Here is a 19,622-nt window from a genome sequence, read left to right as displayed (position 1 = left end):
TTTTTCTGGGATCAGACCCCAGAATGATCACCCTTTGGTATTTTGGGCTGTTGTTTGTAAGAGGAGATTGTGCTCATAAACAGAACCAGAGAATACCCAAGAGGGTCACTCCTGTATTTCATTTCCAAACACTATATTGGCTCACACTTCCCACGTTCTGGCCTCTCCTGTTATCCACTGAATTCATTAGAAGGTTTTGGCTACTGGCCAAAAGAAACGGTTAATGCATCGCAGAGCCTATATTGTTTAAAACATCTTTTGAGACAAGAATTTATAGCACTGCTATAATAAAACTCAGATTTCAGCATTAACGTATGAGTCTGTGTACTTGCCAGGCATACCAGTATTATACAGAAAATGTGAACCACAAAACTCTGAGGAAATTAGGAAAATATGTAGCAACATCTAGAAAGATGCCATTAGGACTTGGTTATACCTTTAAGAACAACCTTAAGCAAGAGATAAATCACATACGATGCTGCACAGGGTTCTGCAATGGACCTAAGAGAAACGCTGTTGAATCACGAATCCTTAGTCCTCGCTTTGCACTGAAGGATAGTAATCTTAGACTTTGTAATCTAATAGCACTTACTACCTTAGCCAAGAAAAGACAGGATTGAGCCTGGACTCGGCCCTCACTTTGCCCCCTCCATGCCTCCGCCAGGCTCTCAGAAGGTTAATTTTTTCTCTGATGCAGCTCTGTTTAGTGTACTTTATTCTATTCTATTTTATATTATGCTTGTTATTATGCATTCAAAGTATAATGAAATATGTGCTTTCCATCCCAAAGAGTACATATTAATCTTCTGTAGGAATTACAAAGTATTACTTTTATGGACAAGAAAAAGTATGGCTTTTTCCTGTAAGGGAGTAGAAGTATAGACTTTGCCTAAAACCCTGGAACAAACCTTCATTTATGAGACAGGGGAATCATTTTTATTCTACTACATGAATTCAGTGGGCTGCCACAGGCCAGTCATAATCTGTTATTGTTTCCCTGCAACCTTGTACTATTAATTTTTCTTTTTAATGAACTGTCCAGTCTAGTTTAGCTATGGGAACCATGATGGAGCTGCAATATAAATGGTTTATGTCATGCCTTTGTCAAAAGGCTTTCCCCTACAGCACTAGAATATAATTGAAAAGCCATTTTAAAATAAAGTAACTGAATGATTGCAAATGCAGGTTGTCAGGAATAAAGTGGGAAAATCCTATGCATTATATTAGATTTTACCAGTCACAACTAGTGTGACTTTATTAGTGTTTATACAGATTAGTAAAGCCACATAAATCACATATGTTTGCATGGTTTTATTAGCATGTATTTCTGAAAGACAGCAAGCATATTTTTAAGAAGTTGTTCTTCAACCGTGACTAACCATGCAGTAATTGTTTTCGTTAAATGTCTTGGATGAATTAAATACACTAAATGTTTTTGTTTATAGCATACAGAGTAAGTGCATGTTTGAGATAGTAAATTAACTTCTGATTAGAATTAAAGGCAGTTTTGTTGTATATGAAACCTTGAAGGGCTGAGTATCCAGTAGTCTTTTTATATGTACTACATATGCAAGAACGTATCTGTACTGTATATGCAAGAATAATATTTTCTCTTACGTTTATTTTTTATAGCCCTGGATGTGTGTGCTTGTTCTTGGAGGCATTATGGTGAATGTTTTTAAATACATAATTGCATTATTATTATTATTATTATTACTATTATTATGAAAGCCCAAAGAAAGCTACTATAAAGAATACTCACTATAGTTAAGGCTGACATCACTTTTCTCAATATACTATGCAGTAAGTTCACTACATCGGTGGTTTGAAAATTTCCATCAAAATTGTTTCTGAAAGAGTTGCATTTGATTTTTGGTTCACACTTCTAACCTTTAAAATAACTAGTGAAATTTCATCAAAAACATTAGGCATATGTGTTCACTAGAATACCTATTTCACAACTAAAACCAAAAATTTTGACTTTGTTCCGATTCTCAAGGTCTTGGATTTTAGGGTGTTTTTTTTTAGCTAATGTGCCAATCTTTCCACGTCTTTTTCTCCTCTTACGGCCAGTCTGCTCATTTTGTGCCGTGCGGTCTCTGCCTTTGCTTAGCAACTCTCATGCCTTCTGGGAAGCTCAGGAGTTCCTCGTGGCACAGCCTGGCCAAGGCTTTCCAGCCCACTGGGCAGAGCATATTGCAGCCCAGATACAGTTCCCCAAAGCCTAGGAAAACACAGAAATGACTGTTTGATGAACCGGTTGTTTCACAGCATTTGAGCTGAAACCAACTTTGGGTCAATAAGATCTGAATTTCAATTCCGTTCCAAAATAGTTGTTTGGAATAACAAAGTACACATTTCAACAAAATAGAGATTCTTTCAATCAGATTCTTTCAATTCACAGAAATAATTTTCTGCTAAAAAGCTGATAGGAAAATTTAAAACATCCATATTACAAGGTATTGAGATTTTAAGATCTAGTGCAGTATGAACATATTTTTCCCACTTACTGTCTTATAGAAGTCTAGTTGATTTATAACAAAATAATGATTCTTTGGTATCTGTTTGAACAGGATATATGTCTTGTAACTACTCTAACAATATTTCCAAAGGCATTTTAGCTCAAGCAATTCTTGATGAGAGCCAGCACCAACAAAGCCAAGGTAGCAAATTCACACTCCAGCTTACGAAACTGAATATGTGCAATGAGACTGACATAAGCAAATTGTTCTTAACATATCACCCATGGATTTGATGTACTTTGTAGCATCATTCCACTAAAGTCAAAGAGGTTGACTCATGTATGAGTCTCTTTCATTTAGGCTACTAATACTCACCTACAATGTACACAATAAGCAAATGCCTCGAAATACTGTTTATTTATGCAATAAAGGTTTCGCTTCAGGTACTGAATATAGAAAACTAAATTCTGACAGCTTGTTTGTGTACAAATTTAAACTACAGGTACAAGCTTGGGTGTGTCTTTTCCCCATTTCCAATTTTTTGCTTGACTCTAAGTCTCAAAAGACTGCTACCCAGAATAACAAACCCTCTTCCACCTCACTGTGGAAAAGCTGTGGCTTGAAGTTGAGAATTCAGAAATTCAGGTATTAAAACCTATATAAATGACTACTTGTACAGAAATGAAGTGAGATGTGTAAAATAGGTCAAAGCAGGTAATTGGAAACTTAACTCGGTTCAGATATGAAGGCCTCATTAAACGTGCCAGCACTGTAATACGACAGCGTGATTCTAAGTAACTGAAAATTAAGCTTCGCTTCACATGGCATTTGTGCAGAAACAAAGCTATACAGCGATCTCCTTCCATGATCTATTCCATGACCTTCTGATCATGCCAGTAACAGCATGCTTCTCCTGTTACAGCGTAAGTTTACTATGCAAGAACTAAAATTATAAGAAGGATGTTACACCTGAATGAGGCAATTTATACATCTTACAAGCCTGAATTTATCTATCCAGTAAGTGAAACTAAGTTTCTCAGCCCTATTTGATCTTCAATTATGCCAGCAGTCTCTATCTGAGGTCCCATGGGTTGACCCTTTGTTCATAGAGAATGCTTTTGAAAGTAATATATCTGAAAAGAAACTTACCAGTTGTGCCTCCTGCCACTCCCTTTAGAATTTAAGTATATATGTTCCAACAAACATAAATATTCTGATAAACATCAGGAGGAAATCTCTCATCAGGATACAGCTACTTAATGAAATTCTGGCCATCTTTAGTTCAATTGAGCAGCCAAGCCCATGCTGTAGCTCCAAATAAGCTCAGCACTGCCTTTCTCTCTGCACTGTTGTTCTTTGTTCCATTAACAATAGTTAAACATGAATATTTACCTTGTCAACTGTTTGATTATGTAGATACTATAACAGGAAATTTGCATTCCTGAACAGGCACAGCTGGAAACAATTTAAGAGAAAAAATCCTTCAAAAGAAGAGAAGAGAATTTAAGAAGCATATGGATGCCCAGGTTTACATGATAATCAACAAAAGCAGTGCTTGTTCCTCCTCTTTGCGAGGAGGCACTTCACGTCCCAACCAGAGCGAACACCCTACAGTCACTCTGCAGGAAGCTTTCTTTCAAAAATGATTTCCTCTAACTCTGAAATGTAAAAGAGTCTACAAAAATAGACCTGACAGCTTCTCAAATAAGACATGAAAAAAGCTTGAGTAGGGACCCGGTTCATTAAACTCACGTATCTCATGTACTAGCAAGAGTGGTGGATCTTCAAGCTTTCCTTGAAGGCTATACCTTACAGTCCTTTAATTTGTTTCAATTGGAAGTGTACCTCTGAAGTCAAGAACAAGAAGAGTAGAATTAGGCCTGAACTAACCCATGAAGTGAGAGAGATACAAGAATGAGTGCCAGAACAGGCAAAGTAAAACTGCCGTGACAACAGTTACTGTGCATGGAGGGGACACTCAGTCAAAGAGAAGACATTAATTTAATTTTTGCTATGTCTTTTTGAAACCTATATAGGAACTTCATACCTAGTCAGGAAGTCTTCCATCAACCCAAGCTCCCTTTAGCTTCATTCGCTGCTGATGAGCTGTGTCTGACCAAGAACTGAGCATTGCCTGCAAAATCTGGCCCTTGAGCGGAGTGAATGACAGAGTAAGAATCCCGTATGCTGAGCTAGAGCTTTTCGCAGCTAGGCAGCAAAGGAGCTTGCAGATATCCCAGCTTTCTAAACAGAGTGCTGTTGGTTTCACTGTCAAATACACTATGTTGGGGCCTGATACTAATCACTGCAGTCTACCTTAACAAGTCAGTGCATACCATATACACGCATCCTATATAGCTGGTGGCAAGGATTTTGTGGTATACAGCCCATTTGGCTGCCAGAAATAAGATTATCATTCAAGGACATTTTCACAGAAATGAAGCATCTGTCAAGCAGGACTTGAGCACACAGAATGCAAAACCTGTGAATGAGTCAGCTAGACAAAGAGCTTTAATATCCTGGCTTCGTACTCTTTATCTTAGAAAATTCAGATGGGATCATGCATTTGACTCTGTAAAAATGACTGTATTTACATATCTACTAATATCTATTACATTTAATCTGTTTCCCTACTAATTTTAGAAAAGTGGGGATACTTCTATAGATGGAGAATTCTCACCTCTGAGGTTGGTTTCAGTAATGGCACAACAGAAAGTCACAGAGGATATGAAAAATTAAAGGCTATCAGAGCAGCACATATAGCTTTTTCAGGTTAGGGTTTCCAGTACTGCCCTACTTCCACACTTTCTGCAGCTGCCTCCTCTGAAGCCTAAGAGTCACCACTAAACTCATTTTCTAACCCCAGTCTGAGCATTCTTTGAAGCTTTGTGGTTACACAAAAAGCTGTTGGTGAGATAAAACAAATTTGGCATTAATCAGTCATTCGCATAGGCCTAGAATAAGAAAAATATGAATCTTTTTGACTGATAAAGTTGCAAGTCTACCTATTAGAAAGTTTCTCACATTCCTCCTCATAAATGCTACACTTCTGAGTTTTCAGGGAGTTCTCTCATGTTTTAAACAAGAAATTAAATGAATGTGATCCAAAAAAATGCAGCTTATCAGACCATGCTTTACAGGCATAGCAGAATGGCCAGGGTCCTACAGCATCAGCTCCCCTGAGTGACAATTAAGACCAATGGATACACTCTATGAAACTGGATGAGGAAAACTGGCTTATAAAGCACATCAAGCACAGGATTACTTACTGCAGAAACTTCCTTATTTTGTACATATATTGGAGACAGTGCAGAAACAAGAGACTAGCTGTGCACATCTGACATCGGATGCACTACTCACCTTCACCCACTGGAAACTTGTTGCCAACTTACGTAGCATATTCCACACATTTGAAATGCCACTTAATGAGACTACGATGACAATGCAGATGTACGTTTTCTGCTGCCACTTATCCAGTATTTCAGCTCTGGCTGCAAAGAATGAAAAAGTTCATTTGAAATCCAATGAAACTCTGGTACCATAATAAAAGAAAACTAAAGTCTAGCCTATAAACTATCCCAGTAGCCCAAAGAGAGTTTAAAGACTAGCAATTAAAGAGTATGTATATGCCAAGGACAGAATTAATAAGTAGCTTTTTCCTTAACAGACTTACAAGAATGTTCCCATAACTAAAACGCTGGAGGCCATATCAATATTCCTTCACATCTTTCTCGTTACCTCCTGAACAAACAGAGTTCTATGGAAAAATCTGTTCTGGGAACGTTATCCAATACAAGACATACTGTAGGGAAAAAATTAACAGCTGCAGATATCATTAGCCAATAAGATGTGCTTTGAACATTTCCAAGTGCTCTAAAGGCATATTAGAAAATTAGTATTTTTACCATTATGATTGAGAAGGGAAAAGATTATTTTAGTAAGTGGAACTACCTCTATAGTAGGGGAAATATATCTAGGATAAGATGTTTGAAGGAAAAAAATGAGGCAAGAGGTGCCCCTGCCTATAAGAAGTTCATTTATAGTTGTTTCATAAAATGGGGTAGTGAGCAGAGACATTCTGTATAAATAACACCGAAACAAAATGAAATGAACTGAATCAGTCCTTACAGGGTGAGGAGAACCCTTTACCTTTCTTGCATTTAAATTAAGCAGTTAAGAATGCTCTCTATCTGTATGTCGCCACAAAAGTAACAAATACATAGTTAACATGATTGAAAGTGGAAGAAGTACTGCTTATGTGCTGATGTAGACACTCTATTCCTGATACTCCCTTGACATCTTGATAGACTTTTCTATGGCTACTAAGTGAATGCTCCTAGGAAATCAGGCTCGATTACCTAGATCTTTCAAATTTACTAATTGAGAATTTCTAAGAAAAACTACTGCAAAATAGCCTCTGTAATTTGGGTTGATACTGTTTAAAATGAGCTTACGTACATCCAAATCAGTAATTTTTTGCAAAGTTTTACTGTTAAAGCTGCCTCAGCTATGCAAATCCTTCATTTGATGCTCACTTTACACTGCCATTAGAGCAATCAAATTTTTCTGGAAAAAAGTTTGTCAGCAGCACACAGCAAATTCGAAAGTTGCTGGTAAAAGTGTTCAGGAGAAATAAATAGGCATTGCCTGAATCTTATATGCAATAATACATAAAGACCTACTTCACACTAACTCCATCAAAGGAAGACATAAAAACATGTGGCTTTTACAGCCAATTCTAACTGCAGATATACTGATTGACTCATTTTTTTAAAAAATTGGTGATGTATGTTCAATAAACACACATTTCTGGCAAGTGAGTTTTGCTAAGCTAAGCTCTATGAAGTACAGTACGCTCTATGTGATGACAGAGTAGCTAATATACAAAGTAGTTGGTTTATTAAATATGCTGCACATAACAAGATATTTATGCAATTTACTATGAAGTACACATGGCATCTTAAAATATGCTAATTTGCAAGCAAATTCTGTTTTTCTTTTCATAGAGGATCTTTTTGAATTAATTCACAACTCATTTGAATGAATAAGAATGACAGAAACTGAATAAACTTTCTCATTTTGATAATTAGCTCAAGTGACGTCAGAATCTTTACAGATGAATTTGCAGCTCAAGTCCCTTTTTGCTCAAGACATTAGAAATTGCTTAGGATAATATTTCTCAGAATATGCTTTCACATATCCCCATGGCCTAATTTTTTCAAGATCTGCTTTTGATTTTGAGAGCTGCAAATATAGCTGGTAATAGATACCACCAGTCTTCAGCCTGACCTGCTACACTATGTAAGCTTTTTCTCCGTACATGAACCTGAGCACCAGCCAGTGACGTGCCTATGTACCTAATAATTAACTGTCAAAGAAGGGCTCCATTTTCCAGTTACACAGCATTTAAACAGCCACCAGAGGTTACAAATCAATATTTTTCATAATACTGATCATTATTTTAAGCAAATAAATCTTCATATTAACGTCAGGCAAGGAGAGAGAAACTCCTCCAGATACGAACTTTCATGAAAAACATTATTTAAGACTGCTGAATGAATTCACTGTTAATATAAATGGCACGGGGTATAGCTTAGCTGATAAATTTTGATACATAGGTAACAGGTATTACCTACTTTATTGGACATTACATTGTTTATTTTCTGCTACAGTTGAATATATCTTTAACAGTAAAGTTCTATTAACTGTATAATCTTCAAAACTGGAAGAAAAGGCAAAAGAAAAACAAGTGCTGTATTTACAGAAAACTGTTTCAAAGTCCAATTATAATTACAAGAAAACTCAAAAAAAATCCATTAAACAGCTCCAATGCACCAAATAGATTTGACACAGTGGCACTTTAAATCAAATCCCCTAACAAGATTTTTTTTTTTTTTTTTTTTGGCAAAATAAGCCGTGTCTTCAGAGTCGGTTTATACAAAGTGACAACTTGAACAATTTTTGAAATGTTGCTAGTTAGAGGGGAATAAAAAAACCCACCCAACCCCATTGTCACTATGGTAATTATTTCACAATGCCTGATGTTAAATGGGCAGTCCTGTGGCCTAAGAAGCAGCTGAATCCTGCATTGTCCTTGCATGATAAAAAGATTTGCGAGTCTGAAAAGCAGAGGAACGGAATCTCACAGCTTCTTAGACTTTGCACTGAAAGGGCCATTGTAGCATCATCATAAATCCTGGGCTCCCCAGGCACTTGACAACTAAAGCAGTGGACAATAGAATTCTTGTGTTGAACAAAACACTCCTTGTCTGCCAAAGGGCTTATCTGCTTCATTTACAAATGTCTTTCATTGTACCAAAATAATTCCCTATTAGAAAAACTATTAGGAACAGAACTAAATAAATATTCACAGCTTTGTGGGCTGTTTGGCAAAAGGAATAAACTAATACAATCAAGGAGCATGCAAAATATGAGATTTAAATCAAGGAAACGCAAAACAACCCCAAACCTCTCTTCATTTTCTCTTTGCCTTATTGCAGCAAATTATACTGAAAACACATTTCTCTACATAAAAGAGACCTAGGGGATAGAACATTAACTAAAAGAAAAGAAAAATATTAGAAACCTGGAAGGATTTCAGATTAGAGCCAAATTGTGTCCAACGTGCTTTTAAAGTTAAAATATTTCCAGATTAGCAATTACAGAAATAATAAATTTACAGACATGTCAGAAAGTTTTATGAAATGGTGATAAAATATTTATAATCATAAAAAGAATAAAATAGGAAATTTATAACTACATATATTTAACTCCTTATTAGTAAGACATGCAAAGGTATAAGGCAAATGAAATGAAATGAAATGAAATGAAATGAAAAGAAATGAAATGAAATGCAAGGAAGGAGTGGTGGCCAGCTTATTGCATCTTTTTTCAAGAAGCCTAAAGAAAATTCTGGCAGTTACCACAGACAAAAATGAGAGAGAGAATAAAAATATTCAAAATATTTATTTGCAACTTAAAAAAGCATTTCTACCACATTCAGAATTCTATTGCATCAGGTTACCACTTAAATAGTTATTTGATTACAATTTACTAGGAAAATGCTTATGGGAAGAGAATTTCCAACATACACAATCAGGAAGGGCAAAAACGCTACCAATCTAAAGTATTGTTCAAGCCTAATCAATACTGACTATATGCAACGTATCAACATAATCAAAATGGTTATATTAAAACCTGAAGAAATTGAATCTTCCTGAGGGAATTATATTATTGATTATAAATTATTTATTCAAATACAACATGAAAACAATGTTTTTACACAGCCCAGGCAAATGGGCTGAGTGGCTGAATAATTTTCTTTCTGTCTCTAATTATTACAAGCCTACAAAATCATATAAATATTTCTAACCTGCATATTAAACACATATTCAAGGAGGTGGGAAAATGAAATATTCAGCTTGTACACAATGAACAACATTGATACTGTTAAAAATACAACAAAGAGTTTAACAGCATTTAAAATAAAAGTAACAAGAATATAAGCTCACAATCACAAAGAGATGGAGCACAAGATTTAGGAATATGTGAGCTTTCCATGGTTGTACCATGAATTTCCTGTGTGACCCTGCCACACACCACTTAACCTCAGAGCCATTTCTAAAAGTGAACAAAAGCGTGCTATAAAACATTGCACCTATGAAAAACGCAGTCATCAGTATAACAATCTGAGGAAAGAGGCCTCAGTTCAGACCTCCCACATGCCAGCTGAGTATCTCTTCTGTTTGGTTGCAGAGCTTTATCATTTTTTAATCTCACTCTCTCCTCAGTGAATAATTAACTATTCTGAAGATACAGGTAAAAGTTTTGATTGAATAAAGAGTTTAAACCTGAGTTCTTACATGCCATTTTTTGATGTTTGCTATTCTGAGCTATGTGTCTCCAAAACTTCCCTCCCTCTTGAAGCTGTATCCTCGGTATAATTTGCATAAACATATCCTGATCATTAGGCAATTTGCAGTTCAGGCATAAGTTTTATTTTTATTTTTACTTTCTTAACAAAACTGTTTCCTGCCAGCTCGCTCAGTTTTAGCCTAGTTCCTAACATGTGACCCAAAGCCACACCACATTTTGACAAAGTTAGCAGTCTCTGTTCAAGAAGAAAGAAATGGTTCTGCTTCAAAGTTTCGGTCTCTTAATGCAACACTCCATAGCATTTAACCCTGTTAGGAAATACATATATTGGATTGCCTTGGTTAGGAGGGTAGTCTCCTCGGCTATGTATAAATGGCTCCTGCAAGCAATTATCTTAGCACCTAAATAAGCTGGTGCTCTGAATCACCTTCCAGGAGAACCTGTCTTTTCCCACTTATTACAGGCATCTAAGTTAGGTAACGCGGACCCCCACATGCAGCAACCAATATAAAACCACAGAACAATTCAGGTGGGAGGAGACATCTGGAGGTCATCTGGTTCAACCTGGCCACTGAAAGCAGGGCCAACTTCAAAGTTGCATTGGGTAATTAAGGATATCATTTTATGAATGTTAAGAGCTTCAAGTTGCAGCATGACGAGTGCTTTTGGTGCTGACACGAGAGCCCAGCAGGCTCACCGTCCTATGCTGAGACGGAAACACGGAAAGAAACATAAAGCAAAGGGCAAACATTGCATCAGAAAGCAGAAAAAGACAACGTTGTATAATCTGCCTTATGAATACAGGCGCACACAATTACAGGGACTACTAGCAGGGCAGAGCCATGGACTCCGACACGGCCCACCTCTGAGGTCTGGGACCTCCTCCACAGCCCTCCGTGCCTGTCCTGGAGCCGCGGTGCCGGAGCAGCCGTGGCCAGGCGGCTGCCGTCCTGGAGGAGCACGCGGTTCCCCCGGTACGGCCTTCCACCGCCGTCATAGCCAAACCCCTCCAAGGGTTCATACTACCTGCTGGTTCTGAGGTGGGGAAGCAGTAATACATGTGTTTTACAGACACAGAGTTGAGTCTTGGAGAGGCTAAGCATTCTGCCCACGATTGCATAGGAAGCCTGGAAAATGAGGGCTTGAAAATAGATTTTACATACTCATTAGCCAAACAGTTGGACCAGAAGTGAAGAAGAACCTTGCCACCCAGCAGGGATACCCTGTAGAAAGGCAGCACATGCAAGAAAAGGACAAAAGCTAAGACAGGTAGACAAGGTTTCATATAAACAAGGTTCTACTCAAAGCAGACAAATAGCCTGTTTATCTTGTTAGACTATGCCCTTTCTTATGACCTTTCTGATTTTATATTATACTCTCTACCAAAATGTTTTCCCCTGTGAGTGACATCCCTTGCAGGATGAGCAGCCACCCTCGTGCACACTGCTGACATGGGAGACGTCCAGCGCGTTGCAACGCCGGGAACACTGGAAGCTATCTGGACTGCTTCCAGATATCGCACATTGACAACCTATACTAAGTTGTGAGACATGAATGCCATAAACAATGATTGCAATTAACATACTAAAATGTCTGTGTACTATAGCAGAATAGCTACACAGAAGACAAAAATATGTTACTGGTGTTGAGAGTGCTAACAGACTGCAGACTAAAGCCCAGATCTTATCTGTTCAAGGCCAAAATAAATAGCAATAAGACAACAGTTTCATGTGGGCTCACAAGTGACAAATTACCCCCCATCAGGAAAACTTCACTGATCATTGTGCACCAAGGCACAAGGCCCCGTGCTCACCCAATACAATATGACTTCATCAGTTCATCTCTTGCTTTTGGGTCACAAGTGCCTGCAGGCAAATGATAGCCCCTTGAGGATAAAGTCTGTATTAATTAGCTTCATGCTGCTTCAGTCCCATCCTATCCAGGTACTAAGAACACAAGTGGATATGGAGGCCTGAAGGCAGGTATGTTCTGTCATTATAAATATCATAAAAATCAAGCCCTCCATTTCCATAAATCCAACTTCCCTGAGTTTCTTCTAAAATTATATTTGGTAGAAGAGGATCCACAGTAAGCACATGTATTTTTTATACACACGTGCCTATATACGGTTAGGCACGTGTAAATTCACACATGTAAATAAATCTTAATACAAGTATTTTGTTTATCTTTTTCACACAGAAAATATTTCAGTGCACCACATTTGGAGAACATCTCCATTTGCGCCCTACGAGCTAGACTTTTTATACTTGCTGTCTACTAGATTAACTTAAACATATGTTCTTAAACCACTAGCAGTAAAATACTCATATATATTCTCTCTTGGATAAACATATTATATATACAAAGCACTCAAAATCAATTACTACCATCACAAAAAGCATACAGAATTGCTCTAAACCCTGCTAGGTCATGCTGGACCTCAGCTTCCACCAAGAGCAGATGTCAGCGACTGCTAGAGCGGGTTCTTGTCACCACTGATATTTTTATGGCAAATTTTCACCGCAGATATTTTTTTTGCTTGTTTGTTTGTTTGTTTGCGTCCTTCCCTTGCCACTTTCTCATTCGTATTCTTCTGTGCTTCCCTTCCACGGTACACAAATGGCCTGATCCTGCTTCTACTCTGATCAACAGCAAAGCTTCAACTGTCTTCACTAGCATTGCGTGCTTACTTTATCCTATCCTTCTCTGCTGCCAATTTAAGTAAGCTGTTTTCTATTTCTTTCCTCTGGCTTTCTTCTGTTCTCTTTTATCAACCTCTTCTAGTGACCTGAAAAGAAATCCTAAAAAGTGAGAGCCACTGAAGTATATGCTGAATGCCCCCATTAGCCAAGCTGTAGGGGACACTCAGCACAGAAAAAAAATTCAACTAACCTTTCAAAAAATCTTTATATAAATGTTCCACAAAATCATCCTGCTGGTTGCAGGTCCACTAGGGACACCCAAGAAAGAATAATCCTGAGACATCAGAGATACTATAAAGGAGACGAGCGCAGAATTCGTCCAAGGGACTCAAGAGAGATGGAGTTCTTTGGTTGTAAGGACATTTTTACCTACCTTCTCCCTTTTATTAATAAATAAAGAAAAGAGTAGTTGTTTAAAACCACCACAGAGATCTGACATTTTTGAATTTCTGTGCGCCTCATTCAACTCACTGAATCTCTCTGTCATCCCAGAAAGATTCATGATTCATTCTGGAAAGTCTATTGCAAATCTAGCAATGACTTTTCAAACATTTGTAAAGTTTTAGAAAAAGTTTAATTGAGTCTTATTTCTGTGCTGAATACATCTCTTGCCCCCCACCCCCTGCCCAAACTCCCACTGGTTACAGCTTGTCTAGATTTAGGAATGGTGCAATGAGGGGAGAAGGGGTAGTAAACTCTTTTTAGGCATTTGGTCTCTGTCTTTCTTGGTCTTCTTTTCCTCATTTCCTTCTGTGTTTTCTCCAGAGATGTTACAGAGTTGTCTTCTCAATAAAGAACAAGGAAATGTTAAATCCATTATTTTGTCCACAAGCCAGTCTTTACTTATGGACACCAAAAAGTCAAAAAAATCAGGAAAGAAAAAGCTGAACATTACTGATTTCCAAAAAAAAAAAAAAAAAAAAAAAGAGAGAGAGAAAAGCTCCTTTAAATGCTACATTTCAGTTTTAAGAACCAAATGATACCAACTAACTAATGTTCGATACTATTCCCAACAATTTTCATTTTCAAATCATTTTCAACCATTTTCAAAATAAGGTAATTAAAGATACAACCAAACATCCATAGGTAAGTATAATATTTGCAAGATGGGCAAATACTAAGAGTTTCCATTGGGCACAGTGCACAATTCGCCCTCAGAATTAATGCAGATTTCCAGCTTTTCATCAATGTTTGTAGCAAGGACGGTATGATTTTCCACCTCATATCATTTCAGGATATTCCACTCTAAACATTGCAAGATACTTTAATTTTTATGGACAGCTATTTTGTCTACATTTGGTAACATGCCTACCTACGTATTCTTGAGAGTTAAACCCCAGATGCAGATCTGTGTTTCAGCTGCATAGCATAATGAAGTGCTCATAGCACTGAAGTTCACAGCTAAAATTAACCAGAATATTCTACTATATTAATATTTAACATTTGTCTGCTATTCATTATGCCTCCCAAATACCACCGAGACTTTAATTTTCTGTGGTGTAATTATTATAAGCTATGAGCAAGTGCATTATGAGGTTTCTTCAAAACAATGATTGTGAAAAAGAAATATGCATAACCAAATAATAACATCGCAAGTGCTCTCCATATTCAGGAGAAACTGCATAATGAGGGAAGAATTCCTACTGATGCTGATGGGAGCTTTGCCTGATGAAGAAAGTCCTAGGTACTATAAATGCAATTGCTTTAAATAGTGATAAATGAGCTCCAGAGTACTATACCACTTGCAATTAACTAGTAAACTCATACTCATCCAGTCAAGATATATTTATGAAGCACTGAGGATAATATAAAGTAAGGAAAAAAAAATTTTTTTAAAAAAGCTAGTCGTCTAAAAGCTGAGATTCTGTCTCTACTATTTCAAATGTTTCCTGAAAAGCATCTATTCTAAGTTTCAGTTCCCTTCAGTTTGGAGTCAGCAAGGACACCCAGTGTTAACATGTCTAGACAAAATGGAAGAGCACATATGGGAACAAGTTAATGGTTAATAAAAAGCAAAGATAACTTCATGCACAGAGGTCTCTTTGCCAACTGCGTGGAAATGTGGATCCCCAGCAAAAGCATGAAAATGTCTATTTGTGAAAAGCGTATCTTAAAGAAGAAAAGGGGATCAACTTCCATACGGAGGTAACTCTCTCCCTTTTCAGCTGAACTGGAAGTTCAGACGGAAGAATATTCCAGGCCATAACCTACGTCTGCTTGGGCAGACTTGCTGGGAGCGTCTGCACGGTGTATTGCTGGCAAAGGTGAACTTTTCCTGCCCAAGCTCCAAGCTGAGCTGAAGCTGAATAAACGTGGTGAGCACAGCGCTGAGCCCAGCCCAGAACGTCCTACTGCGCAGCAAGTCACACTAGCTGGTGCGCAGCCCGGCTAACGCAGCCTTGGCACTGCGATAAGCACGGCGGGGCCGCTCTGCCAACAGAAGACTTTGTAGACATGCCCTCTGCTCCTCAGTTTCATCGTGAAACTGCAAATAATAATTAACGCCTGCATCTCAAAAGGATATTGTGAAGGTAAGTTAATTTAGTCTCACATGAAATGTTAAGATGCTCTAAAACTAGCATTGCGTTAGTCCAGATTATTTAGTATGAAAATCATATAGCCACACTGTGATCACCTAAGGTCATATACCTTTTTCCCTATGTATGCCATGGAATTGAGCTAAAATAAAGCCATATACATACTTTATGTTCAATCTGATGAGCTCTCAGCTTGGATAGTATAAATAAAGATACTCATAGCTTTCGTATTATCTTCAAGTTAATGAGATGTATGACTATATCACGAGTCTACTTATCTCAACAAACCTGTTATTTTCATTTCAGAAAGTGTCAACTTAAGTGAGTTTTATTAAAAACAAATCACCAAATAGGTTTTACCTAAGTGTGGATGACTTTGCTTCAACAAGTTGCTGATTCTCTGGTCAGTACTCATAGCAGTTGTAATTATAAGGTAGTCCTTTTTAACAAACAGCACTCCGTATGCTAAATTATAGCTGAACACTTTCAAAAACTTATTTGAGAAGTTGCAAGCGACAATAATAAGCTTCCTGTCTCCCCTTTTAAAAAGAAATCTGATGATTCATTCTGTCAATCTCATGCAAAATGTTCAGTTTTTACATTAATGTTTACTTATTACAGTAACTGTAGTGCAAAGAGAGGATGAAGAATAAACCACAGAAGCTCCACTAAATGTTGGATTTTTGCTTTTGTATTTGTATTTTATTCATGTACTGTTTTATCCTTTTATTTTTCAGGGCACAGGAACCTCCCCAACCACATTTAAGAAAATAGACCTCAGCAATCCCCCACATCAAGACTGTGTAATTTTATGAGTGGCTACATAAATTATCTTCCAAAATATTTTGTGAAGAAACATCTTGTGGCATTGAGAAATACCTAATGCTGTAACTCAAAACCTCAAGATTTCGTGGTTTGAAACCATGAATATGGTACAACAGACCAAACAAAAATCACCAAAAGTTGCTAATTTCAGAGCAAAATCTTGTGCTGTGTGAAACAGATGAATCTGCCCAGCACAAGGGCAAAATCTCCTTTCCTAATGCAATGTTAGGGCCCTGGAAACAGGCTCACACTGGAGCACAGTGTAACTGAGCCGGGCTCAGTCTCGGTATACAATAATCAGTGCATTTACCCAAGCTCGCACAGTGCGCTCACGGCCTTTATAGCCTCTGCAAACACAAAAACCTGGAGAGCTCTTCTTCCTGCTATACAGATACTATTAAATGCCTTAGGAACAGGAAATAAAATTGTATACTATCAAAAATATGAAATACAGACAGCCGGGAGGGAAGAGGAGTTGCCAAGTTCTACGTTTTCCCTATAGATTTCTTTGTGCCCTGAATTTCCAATATTAAATCTACTTCACTCCTGCACAAAAATAACTCAATTAATTAAAAAGAGTAACTGCAGGAAAGGTTACTTACAGGGAAGAAAAAAATTCCAAAGCATCCAAGAGATTTAGGAGCATAAGGTCCTAAATTAGGTCCATATAGGTCCATTAGGTCCTTATATGGTTAAATCACACTGATTTTGAAAAAAACTTGTCATCCTAGGCGTTTAAAGATCTGCTTCTGTAGCAGCAAACTCAAACCTCATAGTTAAATGTAATAAACCCACATGTGCAATGAAAATTAAATGCAACTGTTCAATACCTTTCAACAAATGTCATTTATTTTCATTCCCAAAATCAGAGCCAGCATTAGGGTTATGCTTTAAAGAGCATACCTTCCCAGAAACTAGGGAGGGAGCAGATTGCTAATGGAGTTTTTGTATTGACCTGGCAGATCACTATCTAAAGATATTTCAGGGATCTGCTGGACTTTGAAGCAATCTTGAGGGACACCCCATTGCACTAGGACGGCAAATCTGCCACCTCTAGGACTTGCCCACTCCCCCACGGCAGCTCAGCGGCTACGCAGGACACCGCACCTGCTAAAACCAGCTCTGAAGAAAACAGAGCAACCTGTGAAATAGGAGGACAGATTTAGTGGTCCCGATTAAATAAAAGGGAGCCTTAAGAATGAAAGCGGCAAGCTTTGGAGAGCCAGCATGCTCCCATGTTCGCCATATGCCTTCGTATGTCTGTTCTGGGGGAGTGTTACAGCTCCTGCTGTTCCATTCTTCACTTTTTAAAGAAAATGTTACAGGGCCACAAGGACTCACAAACATTTGTTGACATTTCTTCTGGGTCAGCCTTAGGAGTCCTGCAAGAATTTAAACATATGGCAGTATTTAGTTGCATAAGGGAATGGGCTGTTTCAGAGAAAAGCAGTATTTAGTTGCAAAACAGTTTAGCCACCATAAAGGTTTTTTGAGTTTTGGCAAAAATCCAAGCTTTTCTCATTAATTTTTTCACATTATGTTTTTAAAGCAACAGCAGCTTATCAGATGAGCAGTTCACAATACCTTCTCCAGGCCTCCACGCAAGTAGCATCTTGCTCTGGGGCTCTGGATCAAACAGACTTGACAGATTTTAGATTTGGCAAAGGGTGAAAAAGAAGGGACAGACTTGACTGCTAAAATGAAGGTTATTTCCCCAATTTGTCAAAGAACACAGAACAGTCCCTGTATTTTGAATCAGAAGTAAGGACTCCTTGAACTGGGTGCTTAACATGGTTGGGTAACACCACATATGCATTTGCAAGACAGTGAATGGATTTACAAGGTTTTTTATTGTTATTCAGATGACATTGTTCTAAGCCAGTCACTGGTAAATGCACAACGCCTCGCTGGCTGGCATTCTTTATATCTTGCTGTTAAAAGAATACATTGCACACAGAGCTCTGAGCTGAGGCTTTGTCTCAAGCCATGAGTAAAGGGCAGTACAATGTTAAACTTGCTCAGTAACACACGGTGAGCACACCTGATCCAGCTATTCTGACCCAGCTGCAGCATCAGGTATGTAACACAGCAGCCTGCCTCACAAGTAAAGGTAAAAGCCCTGTGAAGACTATTTTTCCTTCAGCGCTTACTTCCCTCAACATTGCAGCACAATAATGAAGAAGCTCCTGCCACTCTTTTCACTTGCATGATATTAAATAGGCCACAATCTTGTCTACTAATTATATAGAACTGTATTTAAAATGAGTAATTTAAGCAGTTGAGATGAGAGGTCTTACACGGAATATTAGGATGCAAGGGTCGTTCTCTGTTAAAAACTGTTTTTCTGAACTATATGACAAATGTGCTTTTTAAAAGGCAGACTTGATCAAGAAATTATGCTGTTTCCTAAAGTGTTCTGCTAACTGATATCTAATCTAACATTAACTAATATGTACCAGAAATTGCCAAACATGAGCTACTAGCTGTTGCAATCAGCTGGAGGCATTGCAAGGGCTCCTCGGTCCCTCCACCCCCTCTGCCCTTCCCTTCCCGGCAGAGGCAGAGCGCGGGCCGGCACCGAGCAAGGGCACCGGCGCGGAGCGGGCCAGTTTCCCCTGCATTGGTGAAACATCTGCCCCAGCAGATATCTCATTAAAACTAACACATAGATTGAGGACACCAAGGATTTTGGCAGGGTTTTTGAATGAGTGAAAGCATGCTACAGACTTGATTCAGTGCTGCTGTTCAGTAAACCTCTCTGGGGTGCTAGAGAAGGCAAGATTACACTAGTTAATACTGGAGGAAATAGAGATGCACAGACTAAGCCTTCCCGGGCTGGTTTTGAATAATATATTCAAGCCTAGAAATGATCTCAAGATTATTTTGGTTAAAACAGTTAGAATAAATTCATATTTGAATAACTGAGATGGATAACAAAATTATCAGAAATTGCAAGGGAAAAGCAGGGTTATTTCATTTAAATAACTGTATTGTACAAATAAATAAAACAGCGCTCGATCAGGAAGTTTAAAAGATGTATGTAATATGCTCTTTGTACTAGCTTCCTTGGGAGTCTATTAGCTGCCAGCAGGCACTGCTAGGTGCATTACCACTGTTGTTAGCTAGAAGACTGCAAGTTGTTCATATGCATTATTTTGACCCAATTAGAGAATGAAAAGCATGAGACACTCTGAAATTTCAAATGAGTCAGAGGACAAAAT

At 38.0% G+C, this 19,622-nt stretch overlaps 1 protein-coding gene across 5 annotated transcripts in view; it reads right to left on the bottom strand.

Moving 5' to 3' along the window:
• Window positions 1-19,622, bottom strand: part of CDH11 (cadherin 11) — an 82,578-nt gene that overhangs the window by 35,144 nt on the left and 27,812 nt on the right. For 3 of the 5 annotated variants that reach the window (XM_026107583.2, XM_064519718.1, XM_064519717.1), the window contains exon 2: window positions 5,823-5,953. The exons of the other annotated variants lie outside the window; for them this stretch is intronic. The gene's annotated coding sequence lies outside the window, so the exon portion shown is untranslated. The remainder of the gene's footprint in view (window positions 1-5,822; window positions 5,954-19,622) is intronic. 5 annotated transcript variants of the gene reach the window in all.

Source organism: Dromaius novaehollandiae, chromosome 13 (assembly GCF_036370855.1).
Source record: "Dromaius novaehollandiae isolate bDroNov1 chromosome 13, bDroNov1.hap1, whole genome shotgun sequence".
In the NCBI taxonomy this organism is placed as follows: domain Eukaryota; kingdom Metazoa; phylum Chordata; class Aves; order Casuariiformes; family Dromaiidae; genus Dromaius; species Dromaius novaehollandiae.
The sequence above is the reverse complement of the archived record's forward strand: the minus strand, read 5'-3'. Positions and strand labels throughout refer to the sequence as shown.